The following is an 18,899-nucleotide window of genomic DNA, read 5'->3' on the forward strand; positions in this document are numbered from 1 at the left end:
CACTCAACTACTGACCAAAGAGCTAAATGTACAGGAAAAAAATGGTATGTGATGAATCAATGCCTATGGCAAACAACGATCTTACCATGTATCCTAACACACAGAAGCAATCAGTCTTATAAAACAGTAGAACAACTTATTGAAGTAGACACTTATGGCATCACCTGGGAAATAATTCTGCGTTAGGTTGGAATGCTTTTCTATAGGATGTGATACAGGCTCCAATCAAAAAATCAATAAGGGGCCAAGATGTAATAATAGGGGCAGATTTATGCTCTCATCTGTCACATCAACAACAAAAAGAGAAAGTATTTGAAAAAATAGTTTTGAAGACACTAGACATCAGGCAATGAAGGACAGTGATCCCTGAGGATCACAATGACGTGAACCCTGTGATTACCTTTGCTTACTGGCTTGAGAGAGTTTCTGGGCTGTAGTGCAGGGAGGAAAAACCCAGGTGGAACTAGATGGACTTCCTGACTCAAGAAGAATGAACTGAGAGAGCACAGTGACAGAATTCATATGACAATACCAAAGAGGAGGGAGCTGCACACAGACAGGACCCCAGAGATTCATAAAGGCTATTCCTTCAGTATTCAGGAGAGTAATGATCATCCTGTGTACGTGAAAATATCTTAGGCACAGGAACGAATTAGGAAAAAAACAACAGTGCCTGGCATCCAAACTCTGTCTGGATTGTTGCCCACCAACTAGATTGGAAAGCCTCACAATCCACAGGGCACTGGGTAGAGTACTTGGAAGGGTTTTGCCTTGGTAGTGAGAAATAATTAGCTCTAGACTAAGCATAGCTTAAATCCTAAAAACAAGACTCAAAAGAATCTAAATGTGTTCAAGTAACTTACCTGCATTGAAGAACAAAGCTCAAGAATATTTATAGAAATACAAAAATATCCAACACCCAAGGTATGCCATCCTGCACTACAGAAGCTAGAAAGCTATAAACAACAGTTCTCAGATGTATTTTCATGCGACTTGGAAGGCAGAAGTAAAGCAGAGACATTTTTCCCCCTGAAGCTTTGGTTGATTCTAAAGATACATACTGCTTTCATTCTGGAGCCACATCCCCATATCCAGGTAGGAGTTTGGGTGTGTTGCAGCAGTGGCAATAGTAGCAGAAACTTCCTGATTCATTTAGCAGAGCCCATTGAAATCAGCAGTTTCAGGGGGAGTTTCTCGATTTTTCACTTTCTTAATAGCAGCAGAGGTAGCAGCTCCTCTTATAGGTGAAAATAGTGGTGTGATTCTGCAAATATGGCCTAAATGACATTTCTCCAACCCTTCCAGCTCCTTATATTATACTTATTTTAGATTAAAACAGCTGGAATTATTTCTGTGTCTTGAAATAAATCTTACTATAGGAATTTGTATTAGTTATCTATCATGTGTAACAAATCCCCTTCTCCCCAACCTAGTGGCTTAAAATAACAAATACTTATTGTCTTATAGTTTCTGTGGGCCAGGAATTCAGGAGAAGATTTACTTGGTGTTTCTGCCTCAGAGCCTCTTCTGTGATTGCAAGTCAAGATGTCAGCTATGGCTGCAATCACCTGACGGAATGACTGGGGTGGGAGAATCCACTTCCAAGATGGCTCAATGACAAGGTCATTGACAAGATGCTTCAGATCCTAACTTGCTATTAGCAGGAGGCCTCACTTCCTCACTGTGTAGGTCTTGCTACAGAGCTGCCTGGCTGTCCTTAAATCATAACAACTGGTTTTCCCCCCAGCGCAAGCAATCCAAGAGAGAACAAAGAGGAAGCTGCAGTGCCCTTGATGACCTTGTCTCCTAAATTGCATGCTATCACTTCTGCTTTATTCTATTTGTTAAAGCGAATCCCTAAGTCCAGCCCACACTCAAGGGGAGGGAATTTAGTTTCCACTTCTTGAAGGGAAGTGTGTCAAAGAATTGCATACATATTTTAAACATATTTTCACAGATGTGAAAGTATATTATTTTGTATATTTTCTATGCAGTTTGTATATAATATCTAACACTTATAAAATACCTCTCATTATTAGTAATAATTCCAGCAACCCCATATCAGACTATCTCTTCTATTTTGGCAACTGGTCACATTTCTTTAATCTTTCTTCTATCACCTCAATTTTTCTTCTTCAAAGGCAAGTTTTCATAAAGGTTAATTTGCCTCTCCTTACTCAAGCTAATGTAAAGATTTGTTCCCAGTAGTCACTATGGATACCATGATTTTTCATATTAAATAATTATCAGTAACCACAGACCTATCTTATATATGAGTAAAAAATAAAATTCTACAATTGTTTCAAGGCAGGAGGTACCAAGAGTAACTAAAATATAGGTATATCACTTTAAAAGTGTCAGTGTAGGGGTTACCTGGCTGTATCAGTGAGAAGAGCATGTGACTTTGAACTCAAGGGTGTGAGTTTGAGCCCCACACTCAATCAAAAGTGTCAGGGTTAGGGAGTAAGAAGGGCTTGAATTATCTTACTGAATTCATTGAAGAAGTGAGTTAGAATATTTAATAATAATTTCAATTCATTACATATTTTTTAAAGAAGTGGTGAAATTATGTAAAGGGTTCCCATTGGGGGCGCCTGGGTGGCCCGGTCGGTTAAGTGTCTGTCTGACTTTGGCTCAGGTCAAAGTCAAGCCCCACATCAGACTCTGCACTGGTAGTGTAGAGCTTCCTTGGGATTCTCTCTCTCTCCCTCTCTCTCGCTCTCTGCTCCTTCCAAACTTGCCTGCATACTCTCTTTCTCTCTCACATAAATAAACTTTAAAATATTTTAAAATAAAAATAAAAGGTTACCACTGAAAAAAGAAGCATGCCCTTTTATGAACAGAGACCACCCTCATGCAGCAGAAACATTTAGCAAGATATTTCAGAAGTTTTTCAACCATTCAAAAGAGAAGATTCTAATGAAGCTATAGTCATGTCACAAAAAATAAGAAATTGCATTAACCGTTTATACCTGCTTTAATGTCCCAAGCCATAACTTGGAAATCTAAAATTTTTAAATGGTATGTGTGTATGTATGTATGTATGTATTCCTTAAACCCTATCAGTAAAAGTGATCTAGCACTTAGCACAGTGTTGAGCCACAAGACCAGTTACAGATATAGAGTAAATGCCCATTAAATTTCCTTGTATTAATTGATGGATTTATGTAGCTAATGAGTGAAATCCAGTCACCTCAAGAAAAGTGGTATCAGCCTGGGGGACAATCACTTCAAAGTTCATTAGCCTTCCAGCTCATTTCACTTTACTTGACTGGTTTTCTTTTATGCCCTAGATGTGTGAGCCCCTAAAAATTTTCAAAACTAATATGTAGGAGGTGCGCCTAGGTGGCTCAGTTGGTTAAGCGTCCAACTTCAGCTCAGGTCATGATCTCAGGGTTTGTGGGTTCGAGCCTCGCGTCAGGCTCTGTGCTGACAGCTCAGAGCCTGGAGCTTGCTTCAGATTCTGTATCTCCGTCTCTCTCTCTGAGCCTCCCCTGCTCATGCTGTCTCGCTCTCTCTCAGAAATAAAAACAATTTTTTTAAAACTAATACATAGGATACCATAAGACATAGCCCACATCCCCACCCCAACCTGCCTAATAAATGGAAAATACTAAAGCATGACAGATAATGGTGAATGAAGTAAGGATGTTGAATTCTAAAGATAAATCTAAAGGTATCATCAAATTCTTATTACTGATTGTCTTTTTGCAGTACTTCATGCTGATCTGCCTGTACCTGGTTGGCTTCTTGTCAGGTTGTTCTCAATTCTTCTTTACTCTAACTACATATACATAGTTTCCATTTCAAAAGCTAAGATAAATTGTGCTATAATGTAAAGTACTGTATGAGATATGAGTGCATTTGACATGGTTTTAATGATAGAATTGACCTCAACAGATATATAGGGACAACGGATGGCATCCACTATAGAAGGGTAAAGATAAACTTAAGTAGACTAGAAAGTACAAAGCATTTCAGCACTTGAATAGCCTTTGATCCTAAGAACGCTACCAACTGTTAAGGGAGGTATATTAAAACACAATGTGTAGGGACACACCTGTTAATTTTGGATAATGCAATAGCCTTGATTTACATAAGCCACCCATCAACCAAGAAAGGGAACACCTAAGAGATGAGTCATGGCCTTTTCTTGACTCTTTGGCTGTACTGGTCAAGTGTATTGTTTAACACACACACCTACACACACCCCAATAATAAAAAGTAATCACTTGCTTTTTTGACAAAAGACTATTGTCAGGACATAGATATGAAATCTGAGGAATCTCTAGTAATCATACTATGAATACCATTAATACCTGGGGAAGATACGATGACCACACCCACAATGTTCTCTCCAAATGACTTATACAATCTAGTCTTCCCAGTAGGATGAGGCAAAATGATGCACTTCACCCTAACTATAAGGAGGCTTAGAAATAGTCTAGTCTTCAAGAAGAGTTGTGACAGCAATTCTTCTGGTAGCATTAGATAATGACTAGTCGTACAGTCCTCCAATTGTGTATTTACTTCCTCAGAGAAATGAAAACTATGTTTTTAGATCTGACAAGCTTAATAAAGGATGTCTGTAAATCATATTGGAATGTTTAGTTCACGCATTAAATACGTATTTGATTTGCTCAAAAAACTCTTTACATAGCTACAATTGTGCCAGTCATTATGCAAGGTTATAGGGGCAGAAAGTGGAATAAAAAGGTGGATAAGACTGAATTCCTCCTTGCATAGAAATTTACAGTCATATAGGGGAAAAATAAAGGAGGAAGAAACCATGGGGGAGGGGAGGGTAGGAAGATTCACATTGTCCTCCCTGTTACTTTTCAATATATATTTTGTATTTTAATTTTTTTATCATTATTTTAAATTTATTTCTTTATTTCGAGAGAGGAGTGTGCAAGGGAGGGGCAGAGAGAGAGGGAAAAAGAGAGAATCCTAAGTAGGTTTCATACTGTCAGTGCAGAGCCTGACTAGGGGCTCAAAACCACGAACAGCAAGATCATGACCTGAGCCTAAGTGAAGAGTCATTTGTTTAACTGACTGAACCACCCAAGTGCCCCTTATTATTTTTTTATTTTAGGAAGAGAGAGAAATCATGCACGTGCAAGTGGGGGAGGGGCGGAGGAAAGGGGGGGGAGAGAGAGAGAGAGGGAGAATTATAAGCAAGCTCCATTCTCAACATGGAGTCTAATGCAGGGCTGGATCTCACAACCCTAGGATCAGGATTCCAACCAAAATCAAGAGTCGGATGTTCAACGAACTGAGTTATCCAGGCATCCCTATATATTTTTATTATTATCAAACACATATGGTTGATGCTTTGAAAAAGTAGTTCTACAAGGTTTTCCCTTTCCCATTACATTTAATAAAGGCAAATGAGTCGTTCTTCCAGAAGGCTCATGGAAAAGGCAGCACGGATTTTATTTTAATTTCAGTATAGTTTACATACAGTGTTATACTGGTTTCAGGTGTAAAATATAGTGATTCAACAATGCTATACATTGCTCAGTGCTCATCATGGTAAGTGCACTCTTCATCCTCTTCACTTATTTCACCCATCCCTCACCCACCTCCCCTCTGGTAACCATAGGTTTGTTCTCTGTAGTTAAGATTCTATTTCTTGGTTTCTCTCTCTCTCTATTCCCTTTGCTCATTTTTGCTTCTTACCTTCCACATATGAGTGAAATCACATGGTATTTGTCTTTCTCTGACTTAACACTCTCTAGCTCCATCCATTTGGTTGCAAATGGTAAGATTTCATTCTTCTTTATGATAGAATAATATTCCACTTATATATAAGATATATATAATGATATAATACATATCTATCTATCTATCTATCTATCACATCTTCTTCATTCAATCATCTATCAATGGACACTTGGGCTGCTTCCATAATTTGGTATTGTAAATAATGCTGCCATAAACATAAGAGTACATGTGTTCTTTTGAATTAGAGTTTTTGTATTTTGGGGGTGAATATACAGTAGTGGAATTGCTGGATGATAGGGTAATTCTATTTTTAACTTTTTGAGGAACAACCGTACTGTTTTCCACAGTGGCTGTGCATTCCCACCAATAGGAGACAGCACAGATTTCTAACATAGGGTTGGTATCGAAAGAGATGATCTGTTTATAGACTCCTAAATAGGAAGGTTTGCTTGAGAATCACCACCTGGTCTAGATTTCACTAATAGAAAGAAAAAGGAAACACTAATTTTCACCATACCAAACAGCAGAATCTTTTTTTGTTTTCTGGACATCATCTGGAAGGCACTGATAAACACACAGGTGGAAAATCCCCATATGATAATCAAGAATTGGCAGCAAATGTATCGACATGTTCCCATAGATGACTGTGATTTTTCCTGATTCTCCTGACTCACCTAAAAAGATCAGAATTCAGGAAATAAATTAGGGGTCAATCTTAAGTTAATGGTCTGTGTGGGAAACTTGTTTTGGATGTCTGCATTGATAATGTGCCCTTTGTCCAAAATAAAAGTATTAGTATTTTTAACTATTAGAAATATGCGCATATCTTGAGAAGGAGATTTGTAAGTGTACATATTTCAATGTTTACAGTATATACAAAGATGCTATTATAGCTATTCATTTTATTTTTTCCCCAGTTTTATTGGTATACTTGACAAATAATTGATTTTATTTGAATTCAATGCATTCCATCAACTACCACCTGCCTTCTCCACAACAAATACTATTCTGGACATTTTGCAAACATCAATCCATTGTATTGTCCTAACAACTCTCTGAATTAGGTATACTTAGGTCCAATTTATTACTCGAAAACTAAGGCTCTGTCTTCTGTGATACAATATAAGATTAGAACTTCTTCAAAGGACTTCTATCCTACTTCAACTAACAGAATGATCCAAAAATTTACTAGCAGCCACCAAACAAGAAAAGGGGTTTAAACTAGTGCTACAAACTTTAAAATCAGGTGCTCAAAGAAAGAAACAGAAGATTCTGGAGTTGAGCAGAGAAGCAAGTGCCTTAACTCCTAACACCACCTCCACCATCCAGACATCGTAATGAATTTGAAGAATTCTCACTAATCTCGAGTCTTGAGAAAGGCAACCTGGATAACACCCTTGTCTTTCTTCTGTCCCTCCTCCTTTTTCTTCTTCCTCTTCTTCATCTTTCTTTTCACAAAGCAGTAATGAAAGGGAACCGGGGTGGCTCAGTCAGTTGAGCGTCTGATGCTTGATTTCAGCTCCAGTCATGCTCCCAGGATCGAGCTCAGCGTTGGGTTCCACGCTGAGTGTGGAACCTGCTTGGGACTCTCTCTCTCTCTGTTCCTCTGCCATTCTCCCTTGCTCATGTGTACTCTCTCTCTAAAATAAAATTTTTAAAATGTCTTTCAAAAAAAACAGTAATGGAAACTGGCAAAGAAAAAGACAGAATGCTCAAACCCAAAGAAAACCTAATTCAAGGAATGAAAGGAAACTCCCTGAACTTGCATCATTGTATAAAAATCAAATAAGAATAAACTAAAGAAACCAAGAGATTAAATGAAAGAACAAAGTAAAAAGAGGGCTTGTTAGTCAAATGGAAATTTTTAAAAAATGTTTGTTTATTAATTTTTGAGAGAGAGAGAGCACAAGTGGGGGTGGAGCAGAGAGAGAGAGAAGGAAACATTGAATCTGAAGTAGGTTCCAGGCTCTGGGCTATCAGCAAAGAACCGGATGCAGGGCTTGAACCCATGAACTGTGAGATCATGACCTGAGCCAAAGTTAGATGCTTAACCAACTGAACCACCCAGGCACCCCAAAGGGAAAATTGAAGACTAAAATAATATCATTAACAAGCAAATAAATATATATATAAAAACAGAATAGTGTCTACTAAAAATTTGAATTACTGTAATAGAGGAAAACTCTGAGATAATCACAATATATATTGATGAAAATGAAAACAAGTGAACACAGAGAGAAACTGAGATGGAAAATAAAGACAATCAAATATAAGGATAATTATTGTCTCTTATTTAGAGAGCCAATATAGAATACATGGAAATGCACCACTTGGATCTTCTATCTTGGGGAATGTGAGTTTTAATATTTTTCCTTCTATGGTAAATGTAGACAAAAGAATACTTACATTTGTTTTGCCTGTGACCTTGCCATCAGCAGAAATTAAATGTGTTCATATGAAATCCAATTAACCAGACTTTTGAAATACCTTTAATGTTCATTACAACTTCAAAATTATGGTAGTTATTAGTCCCATGACTAGATCTGATTGTTTAATGTGTAATCAAGAAACACATATATTTTTATATCACAAAATTTTAAAAATATTTTGATAATTGATCTTTAATATATTGGCCTTCTTTGTCATCCTATGTATTATACTTGTAAGCTTTTTAAAAAATTTTTTAATGTTTATTTATTTTTGAGAAAGAGAGAGACAGAGGGTGAGCAGGGGGTGGGGTAGGAGCAGAGAGAGAAGGAGACACAGAACTGTGAGATCATGACCTGAAGCGAAGTCAGATGCTTAACCTACTGAGCCACCCAGGTACCTTACTTTAAGCTTTTTTAAATATTTATTTACTTTTGAGAGAGAGCAAGAGAGCAGGGGAGGGACAGAGAGAGAGGGAGACAGAGGATCCAACAGGGGAGAGCCCGATGTGGGCCTCAAACTCATGAAATGTAAGATCATGACCTGAGCCAAGTTTGGATGTTTAACCAACTGAGCCACCCAGGTGCCCCTATATTTTAGGCTTTAAAAAAAAAATTCTGAGGGGCGCCTGGGTGGCTCAGTTGGTTAAGCGTACAACTTTGGCTCAGGTCATGATCTCACTGCTTGTGGATTTGAGCCCCGCATCGGGCTCTGTGCTGACAGCCAGCTCAGAGCCTGGAGCCTGTTTCGGATTCTGTGTCTCCCTCTCTCTCTGACTCTCCCCTGTTCACACTGTCTCTCTCTCTCTCTCAGAAATAAATAAAAAACATTAAAAATTAAAAAAAAAATTGAAAAGGGGTCCATAGACTTCACCAAACTGCCAAAACGGTCTACGACACAAAAAGTACTCCTACAGTCACATCCCAGAAAAGTCTGCAGCCCCTACAACATTACATAACACATGGAAAGGACCCATGCAAGGGAAGGATCCTGAAACTGAATCTCCATCAGTTTTACAATAAATTGATCACTGGTTGTTACTGAAGCAGTCATTCTAAAGGATTAAAACTCAGGTGTTGGGGCTCCTGGGTGGCTTAGTCGGTTGAGCATACAATTCTTGGAATTGACCTTGGTAATGATCTCGCAGTTTGTAGGATTGAGCCCCGTGCTGGGATCTGCACTGATGGTGTGGAGCCTGCTTGGGATTCTCTCCCTCTCTCCATCTGTCTCTGCCCTTCCTGCATACTCTCTCCCTCTCTCAAAATAAATTTTAAAATTGAAAAAAAAGAAAAGAAAAAAACCCCACCCTAGTGTTGATAATGTCAGAGTAACAAGATAGTGCTCCTGACACAATGACAAGATTGTACTGTCACTAGAATGCCCCTGCAGACTTCTATGTGACGGAGAAAAAGTCTGTCTTGCTTAAGCTACTATATTTTGGTGTCTCTTTTGTATAGCAATCCAATCTGTTCCCTAACTGATATATTACATTTGCAAATATGACTCCCAAGAGATAAAATCATTCCCCATCACTTGCAATAAAAAGATGAATGACAAAGAAATAAGGATTTGGGGGCCTGAAAGGACCTTACCAACTATAGGAACCCAAAATGTAACTCAACCCACAGACTCTTAATAAATGGTAGAACTGGGGAGAGTTGCATATTCATTATTAGTTATTTTTCTTCACAGTATCTAATCTCCTAAAATTTTCTAATGCCTTACAAATACAAATATTCAACTGAAAATTATTTCATGTTAACCATGTCTAGTGAAAAGCATTCCTAAATTTTTAAACCTTTTCCACCAAAAGAAAAATGAAGAAGTTTCCCTATATATGTTGAGCTGTGCAACAAAAGTAACGCCATCATCCCCTTCTCTAAATTCTCCCAAATCTTCGTTTTATACTGGTGCTTTAAGAGAGGAAACAACTTCATAGAAAATCAGGGGTTTTTAGATGAAAAATCAAGGCCTGAACTGATACCTTGCCTAAACTTGTTTGATAATTGCTTTTGGAATTTGAACTCTAAGTATTCTCTCCCTCTAATCAAAAAGCAATATACACATCAAGTTGACTTTGTACTTGTGCTTTGACCCACATTAATGTTGCCTATGAGTATTAATTTCAAATTATATGGCTTATCCATTAAAATTCTCAATTCATAAGAAATAAATGCCTATATTTTTGGAAGCTATGCATCAGAGATTGTTTCTCAAAGAGGAATTAACTTCAAAAAATCCCTTTCCCCCCCAAATACTAACTTTCCAACTGGATTCTTTTTCCTCCAGTAGCTGTCAAGGAACGTATGTGGAGTGTTCAAGTTCACAACCAGCCCCACCCACGTTTTGTTTGCCTAAAATGAAGATCCCAAGAATCACACAGGCAAAGAAGGCATGGTGGCCCTTCTGCCTGAATTGTCTCTACAGTACTTCTTGGCTTGGAAATCTCTTCATCTCTCAGTTCCTGTTAGTTCATGCACCTTCAATGGTGCCAGCTAGAATCAGCGGCTTTGTCTTTTGTTTCCATAGCATGTAAGTTAGGTCCCTATTTTAGCACTTGCAACCTACTACTTGAATCTGATTATATGCTGTCTCCTCAACCAGATTATGAGTTCCTCAAAGTTAGGGGCAGAGTTGTCAGTCCTCTCAGTGATGCCGGGATAAAATGGGTGTGGAATCAGTAAGACAGAAACCGGAAGAACAAAGTTTGATAAGAAAAGTTAGAGGTAGAATGCAGAGTAACTCCTCAAGCCAACCTTCACCTGCAGTGGCTTTTTCCTTCCAATGCATTCAGTTTCAATGAAGAAAATGAGATGAGTAGGGTTCATGGCAAAAGAATCTTACTAACTATAGTAAAATAATTTTCTTATAAGAAGCTCAAGGTAATTTAAGGTTTATCTCCAACTGTGCCTTTAAGTGAGGCTGACTCATCACACATTGTATAACCAACACAAGTGCTCAAAAGTGAAAGCTAGGTCCTAAGCCTTCTCTTCTAGCAATTGCTTTGCACCATTTTGCTTTGTTTTTCCCACATTTGTTCTTTGTTCACACTACCTACCCTATACCTATCTCAGTTTATCACACTAGAACTCCCTGACTTTTTCTGCTGGAAAACACTGGGAGGGAATTCAGGTCCATTTTCAGGCTTCATAATGCAGTTTTCAGGCTTCATGGTTGTAGTTGGGGTTGGGGGTGGAAGAAAGAACCCCCAGGCAAAGACTCAGGCACTGGCAACTGGAAGTTCAGGAAAGCATACTGAGTTTTCCAGGGACATGTTTAGGACACTGACAGCATGTACTACACATTGTCTACTATGGGCTAAACTAATACTTTTTTTTGTATAGGGGGAAATGCAGCCATTTTATGCTAGCTCCTTATTCAGACTATTACATAAATGATAATGGGATAAACAACAATCTTGGCCTTACCCCATATTATTCTGATCCCAAAATGAGCCAGAGGACGGAGGGTAGCCAGAGTATACCTGTACTTCCTGTCTTTAGGATTACTATCTTTATAAATTCGATTACCCTAAGTACCTCACATAAGTTGATTCATACAGTTTTTTCTCTTTGTGACTGGCTTACTCTACTTAACATAATGCCTTCAAGGTTCATTCATGCTGTAGTGTGTATCAGAATTTCCTTCCTTTTTAAGGTTGAATGTATATACCATGGTTTATTCCTCTATTTGATGGGCATATAGGCTGCTTCCACCTCTTGGATTGTGAATAATGCTACTATAAACATGGGTGTATAAATATCTCTTCAAGTCTGTTTTCAAGTCTTTTGAGTATATACCTAAAAGTGGAATTGCTGGATCACAATTCTATTTTTAATTTTTGATGAACTGCCACACAGTTTTCTATAGCAGCTGCACCATTTTATATTCCTACCAACAGTGCAAAAGTGTTTCGATATTTCCGTATCCTTACTAACATTCATATTTCTGTTTGTTTTTCTGTAGTAGCCATCGTAATGGATGTGAGGTGGTATAGTTACCTTAAACAGAAAAGGAAATCAATCATTAAAAACTGTTTGAAGCAGTGGAGCAGCGAACTCTAGACTGGTCTTCCAGAATGATTCCCAACACCATAAACTAATTCACTATGGGAGCGATTACGTTTGTCACTGTCACAAAAGAGGGAATCAAAAGGCTGCTATTGGAACTGCTGAGTTCATTAATGAACTATTGTTATTGTGGTATCAGTTAACTATGCCTACAACAATGATGCTTGACAAACAACCACAACTTTTCATTACCCTTAACGATAGTAGGTATTTATTTAGCCCATGAGCTTGTGTGTGGTTGGCTGGGGCAGGCTGTGTTTGTCAGGGGCAGCTTGATTGAGGCAGCGCTGTACCATGTGTCTCTCATCCACTTCCTGGGACCAGTGGCTTTACAGAGGATGTTCATTGCATGGTGCTGTCAGAACAGTGAGTGGAACTTAAAGAAAAAGTGCCAAAACTTAAAAGACAGGTGTCAACAACAATGTAATGCAAGACAATAAATATTAGTACAGCACATTAACAAATGAGTTTGTGTAATCAGGTAAAACCCACTACAGCGCACGTAAATATTGTGTCCAGAAAATATTCTTTATTTTAAAAGAAACAACTTCCAAGCTTTGCACAGTGGCAGTATTGTAGCCAATGAGTTTCATCCGAGGCAAAAGAAACCACTTCCAAATTCCAGATATTGGTGAAGTTGATCTATATCTTTTGTTTGTTTGTTTGTTTGTTCATTTGTATATTGGTGTGGAGGAGAAAGAGAGTATCCTAATCAGGCTCCAAGTTGTCAGCACAGAGCCTGACACTGGACTCCATCTTATGACCTTAAGATCAGGACATGAGCCGATATCAAGAGTCTGACAGGCTCTTAACTGAGTCACCCAGAAGCCCTGATTAATATCTTCTAAAACTTTGTAACAGGGACTCCCTTCTGGCAGCACATGCCACATTTCCATTCCTGTCCTTCCTTTTATCCCCCCTCAAGTAGGCTCCATCTGACCAAGGCAGGGCTCAAACTCACGACCCTGAGATCAAGACCTGAGCTGAGATCGAGTCAAGTGCTCAATCGACTGAGACACCCAGGTGCCCCTCGTCTCTACTTGTACAGTGACATTTCCACATTGACATCAAAAAATAGATTCCAGCCTGTTTTAGAATATAACCATTTGATCAACACAGGAATGTTCATTTCAGTAGCAAGATTCTTCTGGGCAGGGAATGAATGACAGCAGAACACCTCATAGTAAGATAAACCAACACACAAAAACCCTGTTGTATCTGGTGCTGAAGACCCAGTAGGTGCTCTGAGATTAAAAAATCTATCTTCAAGAAACTACAAATATGATAGTTTCCAGAGAGAGCCCCTTTGTTACTGCATTTTCTTCCTGACCCAATTTTGCAGAAACCTGGTGGCATAACCTTCAGGGCATAGGAGAAACATGTTGCTTATAAATCTAGTTTTTAATATATTTTAATGTAATGATTACTGCTCTGTTGTGAATGTTAAAATTATGTTCTTTTAAATCAGGCTTTAGGGAACACCAACATTATTAGTTTTCTATATAGAGTAAGGGATATAAAATTCCAACTATATTTAACTTAAAAACAATCTGCCTTTAGACATAATGGTAAACTCTATGTTAGTTAAAACAAGCAGAGCAAAAAAAAAACAAAAAAAAAAAACAAGCAGAGCAATCAACCAGACATTCTAGAATCTCATCTCTCTCATCCATGAACCTTTGCTCATGTTGTTCATCCATAACAGAATTCCATATAAATGTCTCTTTGCCCAATCACAAGCTAAATATTTTTAAAGGCAGCTCAAAGTCTGAAGTGTGTATCTGCACATGCATGTGTATATGCGTGGTCAAGGACTCAAAAACACAGACATCCAAAGAAGCTAACCCCAGTGAAGGTAGCTTTATGGAAAACATTTCAAGAATCTCATGAAACATGAGGATGGGAATACTGGACCTGTACCAAACTGGTCCTGGGGAGTTGAGAGTTACCTGGAACCACAGCTATACTACTTCTCAGGAGCTCTTTGGTCCTGTTTCTCCACTAGAATCTTTTCTCACCAGAACACAGTCATGAACTTCACAGCTTGGCTCCTCAGTTTCAGAGACCACCACTGGCTAGAATGTCTCTTGACATTCCTTAGTTCCAGGTTCCAAGAGAGGGATTGTGATTAGGTCATCACTGTGACCGATGATGAGCCTTCTTTGGGTCCTCTAGAATAACCAACTAGATCAAAGAACACATATCACAACATTGTCACTCAGGCATCATGGGCAAGATGGGCAAAGACACATGCGTGTAGTGCGCCATTCGTGTATACATGGTTATTACTTGTAAGGCATATTATAGCTTCACAATATTACATTTTAAAATTTACTCTTTGTCTTCATCAAAATTCAGCCAGAAAACAGAAAACCTACTTACATATTTATAATAGAGGGAGTTTAACAATTAATAGAGGGAAAATTGATAACACAAATTATAGGAGAGCTGACAGTAACAAAATGGGAGACAGTGAGGCAACCCAGAGATTAGTAAGAGCAGAGAGCTACAAGCACCCTGAGGCCTGAAAGACAAAAGGAAGACGAGCTGGTGCTACCGGGATCTAGGATCAGACTTCCCCAGCAGAAGCTAGAAGCTAGAATCAGCCTAAATACAGGGACCTGAGGTCATGCAAGAGGCTGGAGATGCTGCTTAGGGAGAGAGAAGGAGAGAGAATACTCTGGCCTTTCCCTTCCTCCCACTTTTTAGTCTTCTCCTGTATCTGCCACTGGCCTGACCCTCCTGACATGGAAACCTGGTCTGTTAGTCAGCTTGGGCTGTCGTAAGAAAATACCATAGACTGAGTGGCTTAAACAGCAGAAATGTACATATCAGAGTTCTGGGAGCTGGAAAGTCCAAGATCAAGGTGCTAGCATGGTGAGTTTTCTGGTGAGGATTCTCTTCCTAGCTTATGGAAGGCTGTGTTCTTGCTGTGTCCTCACAGAGAGGACTGGGAAAGGGAGGGAGAGGGAAGGAAGAGAGGGAGCGAGAGGGAGGGAGTCAAGAGGGAGAGATCTCTTCTTCTTTTTATAAGGCTACAGCCCTCTTGGATAGGGCCCCACACTTATGCCCTCATTTAACCTTAATTATCTCCTAAGGAACCTATCTGCCGATACAGTCATCTTGGGGGTTGAGGAGTTTTAATATATGAACCTGGCAGGACAGTTTAGGACAGAGCACTAGGGAAATGCAGCTTCTTGCCACCCCTACTAGACTGTGATACAGAAAAGGCAAGAAACAGATCTGAGCACAAAGGACAGGCATACTCTTTCCAGTACTACGAGGTATACACCATCATTCCTACTTTACATATTAAGAACAGACAAGTTCAATAAACTTGTCCAAAGCCACAAATTAGTAAATGACAGCAGAAGATTCTAATCTGGGTCTTCTCATTCTGAATCCCTCAAATAATAACTTCCATTGAGCCCTCAACATATATTTCAACTATCCTGAGCTCACCTTTCTTTGATTTTTATACTACTTTTATTCTTTACCTTGCAGTTCATCAGAGGTTACCATCTTGTTTTACTTCCATCATTCTTGTGAAAAATATTCCATTATGCTACATCTCTCCAAATGAACCAAAAGTACCTTAAAATCAGGGATCGCATAGCTCTTCAAACAGTGCCCATCATCTTGTCTAGGCACACAGTAGGTGCTGAATAGTTGAGTGATTTTCTCCCACAATATTTGCTACAGTATTGTTGAGGAAGATCCTATTATTTCATGTTAACAAAATCCTTCATTTAGTTTCCAAAATGCCACAGTTCTCTACTCACTAAGAAAAATTTCCCATGACTCAAGGAAATCATCTGTATAAAGATTGTTTATTTTAGATGCAATCCCATAGAATGGCCTATTGGTGTGAATCAGGATCTTTAAATATTTTCCAGTTTGCCTCTTAACTGAGTTATCTGTCAAGGTTATCTTTTATCTTCTCCATTATTCATCCTTATTGTGAAATTGCTATCCTCTTTTGCTATAACTGTCCTGCAAATATCCAGCTTGGTCACTGTTGATCAGCAATACACCACACCATACTTTGTAGATAAAACTTATAGAAAAATCATAAATTTCCTTGCAAAAGCTCTTGATGGAAAATGATAAGATTTTTTTGATTGTCACCATCTATGTTATGCAATATGCAATGTATTTTGAAGTCACTCAGAATATTATGAGCATAATCAGATATAAAACAAGACTAAATTTTATAGTAGTTGCATCTAAATATTAAAACCACGTTACCTTTCAGTTTACTTTATCTGAGTAATGTAAGAAGTCATAAGTAGTAAAAAGTTTTTCTCTGAGTGTCTAACTCCTCGGTCACCAGCACTTTCTCCACATTACTTCTGGCATGGCCGCATGAACTCTTCACCCCTTTCGAGAATGGCAGTTCTACCGTTCTCCCCATCCACTACCACGAACCCCACTCCTTCCTATCTTGACTGCCTCCCTTGCCCCAAACGTTCTTTTTCTGCATCTTCATTCAAGCTGCTGAACATTCTCAGAGAAAATAACATAATCCAGCTAAAAGATTCCTGTGCTTCTGTCTTTTTTGTGGGGTGAGAGGGGTAGAGGTTGTTTTGTCTTTTGTTTTTGTTCTTCTTTTGAGGAGGTGGAAGGCTGTACCTTTTCTTAAGTTTTAGGGAAGGTTGATCGTTCCTGTCTAACCCAAACTATACTTAATATTAAAATTTCTTTAATTAAGGGGCGACTGGGTGGCTTAGCCGGTTAAGCGTCCGACTTTCGCTTCGCGGTTCGTGGGTTCGAGCCCCGCGTCGGGCTCTGTGCTGACTGCCAGCTCAGAGCCTGGAGTCTGCTTCAGTCTGTGACTCCCTCTCTCTCTGACCCTCCCCTGCTCACGCTGTCTCTCTCTCTCTCTCCTAGAAATAAATTTAAAAAACATTAAAAAATTTTCTTTAAAAAAATTTAACTTACACCTATAGTTTGACAAGTCAAGCAACATGAAAAGATTTAGAGGACAAAACAATTTTCCCTCCAACTCCTCCAAACTCCAGTAGGTGCCCGGGTTTTCCTCCCTAGGAGCGGCTAGTGTTTTCATTTTTCTCTGCCTCCTTTGCAGAATCATATCATACTACTACTCAAGATAGGCTGGGTTATGCTGTGGTAGAAAATTTAATCCAGTGCCTCAGAGGTTAGACACAACAAAGGTTTTTGGTTTTGCATCAAACTACGTGTTCAAGCTACATCACCTTGTGATGCTGCCATCCTAGCATTTGGCTTCCAGAAGGAGAGAGCTGGACAGTTACACAAGAGCTTTTCTCTACTTGGACTCACACTGGCCAGAGCTAATCACATGGTCCACTAAACTGCAAAGAGCAATTTTCTGTGTGCCCAGGAAGCAGAAGAGACCCAGTTTTTGGTAAGCACTAATAATCTCTATCGCCTAAGTACTTACAATGTGATTTTTACACAAATAGGAGCACATACTAGACACGCTTTTCTACACTTTGGCTTTGCTCTGTTTTTTTCACTTACAGTGTATGTTGCATAAGACAGTTTTCGATGTATGGCCATACTGTCATTTCTTTAACTAGTATTTGGTGTTTATCATCTTTTGTCACTACAAACAGTAGTGACAATTTAATCAATATCCAAATTAACAGTCATATTAATAATAACTGGCATGCATAGAGACCTCATAATATGCAAAGCACTATCCAAAATCCATTGCATGGTTTAATTTATTTAACACTCTCAGCACCCCCATGTGAGACATGACATAATTCATAGGTACCTCATGTACAGTGGCAGAAAGTGTCCTTACGCCCAGGCAGTTGGCCTCAGAGCCTGTCAAATTCACAAAGGTGTTTGCATCTATAAGCACAGATTTCTGTAGTATAAACTTCTGTCAGTGAAATTTGTGGATCATAAACTGTTTACATTTTAAATTCTATCAGATATTTCCAGAAGTATTAACTACTTTTTGTATCTTCCAATTCCACCCTGTTCTGAGGTCATCCATCCCATACTGGCTTCTACAAGCTTCTTGCGTATGCAAACTGACAGCACCTTTTCTTGACGTTCTCAGCACTCATGCATGGGAATCCCAGGACCATGGGGAGGTTTAAGAACTTTACCCTTGACCAATGAGAGCCAACTGATGAATGCTTCTCTCTTTCTTCCCCAGGTGGGAACTTCTGTGACACATTTCCTGCATCTCCTCAGAAGATTTCACAGAACTGAGTGGCAGTCTTCTGAAGCAGCGACCAACTGAGGAGCACACCTTTCTACTGGCCTTTCTTCTTCCTTTTTGGCTCTCCTGTCCCTCCTTCTTGCTCCCTGAGATCACTTCCCAAATACAGTATCTGCTACTTGTCTCAACCCTGCTTTCTTTTTAACTAAGCGTAGTGAATTCAGTGGCTCAACCCCTAGAGCTCCCCTCTCTCTTCCTTTCTCCTGCCCCTGGGACAATTGACTGCTGGTGTTCACAGCTAAGTACTTTTCACGGTGTTGCCATGACCAAAGGAAGCTGCTTCATCCATGCTGATAGCCCCTCCCACAGGCTAACCATTGGCTGGTAGATTTGGGGACAAAATAGCCTTGCCTTGATCTGAAACAACTCTGAAGGTCAAACTCAGCTTCAGAGATTTCTGTGGAATTTGCCAAACCCTTCTACTCCCTCTGCTCACTCCTGCCTTTCTAACTCCC

The 18,899-nt window shown here is 39.1% G+C and overlaps 2 long non-coding RNA genes across 2 annotated transcripts; one reads left to right on the forward strand and one right to left on the reverse strand.

The window, feature by feature from the left end:
• Positions 1-6,257: 6,257 nt before the first annotated feature.
• Positions 6,258-14,303, reverse strand: LOC120244149. The gene is made up of 3 exons (XR_005531477.1): positions 14,174-14,303; positions 12,417-12,600; positions 6,258-6,401 (listed from the first exon to the last, which is right to left on the reverse strand). It is a non-coding gene; the product is annotated as an uncharacterized LOC120244149 (long non-coding RNA).
• A 3,013-nt stretch (positions 14,304-17,316) lies between these two features.
• On the forward strand, positions 17,317-18,572 carry LOC120244148. Its single transcript, XR_005531476.1, has 2 exons — positions 17,317-17,610; positions 18,379-18,572. It is a non-coding gene; the product is annotated as an uncharacterized LOC120244148 (long non-coding RNA).
• The last annotated feature ends 327 nt before the right edge of the window (positions 18,573-18,899 follow it).

Source organism: Hyaena hyaena, unplaced genomic scaffold (genome assembly GCF_003009895.1).
Source record: "Hyaena hyaena isolate Hyena2069 unplaced genomic scaffold, ASM300989v1 scaffold_372, whole genome shotgun sequence".
NCBI lineage: Eukaryota > Metazoa > Chordata > Mammalia > Carnivora > Hyaenidae > Hyaena > Hyaena hyaena.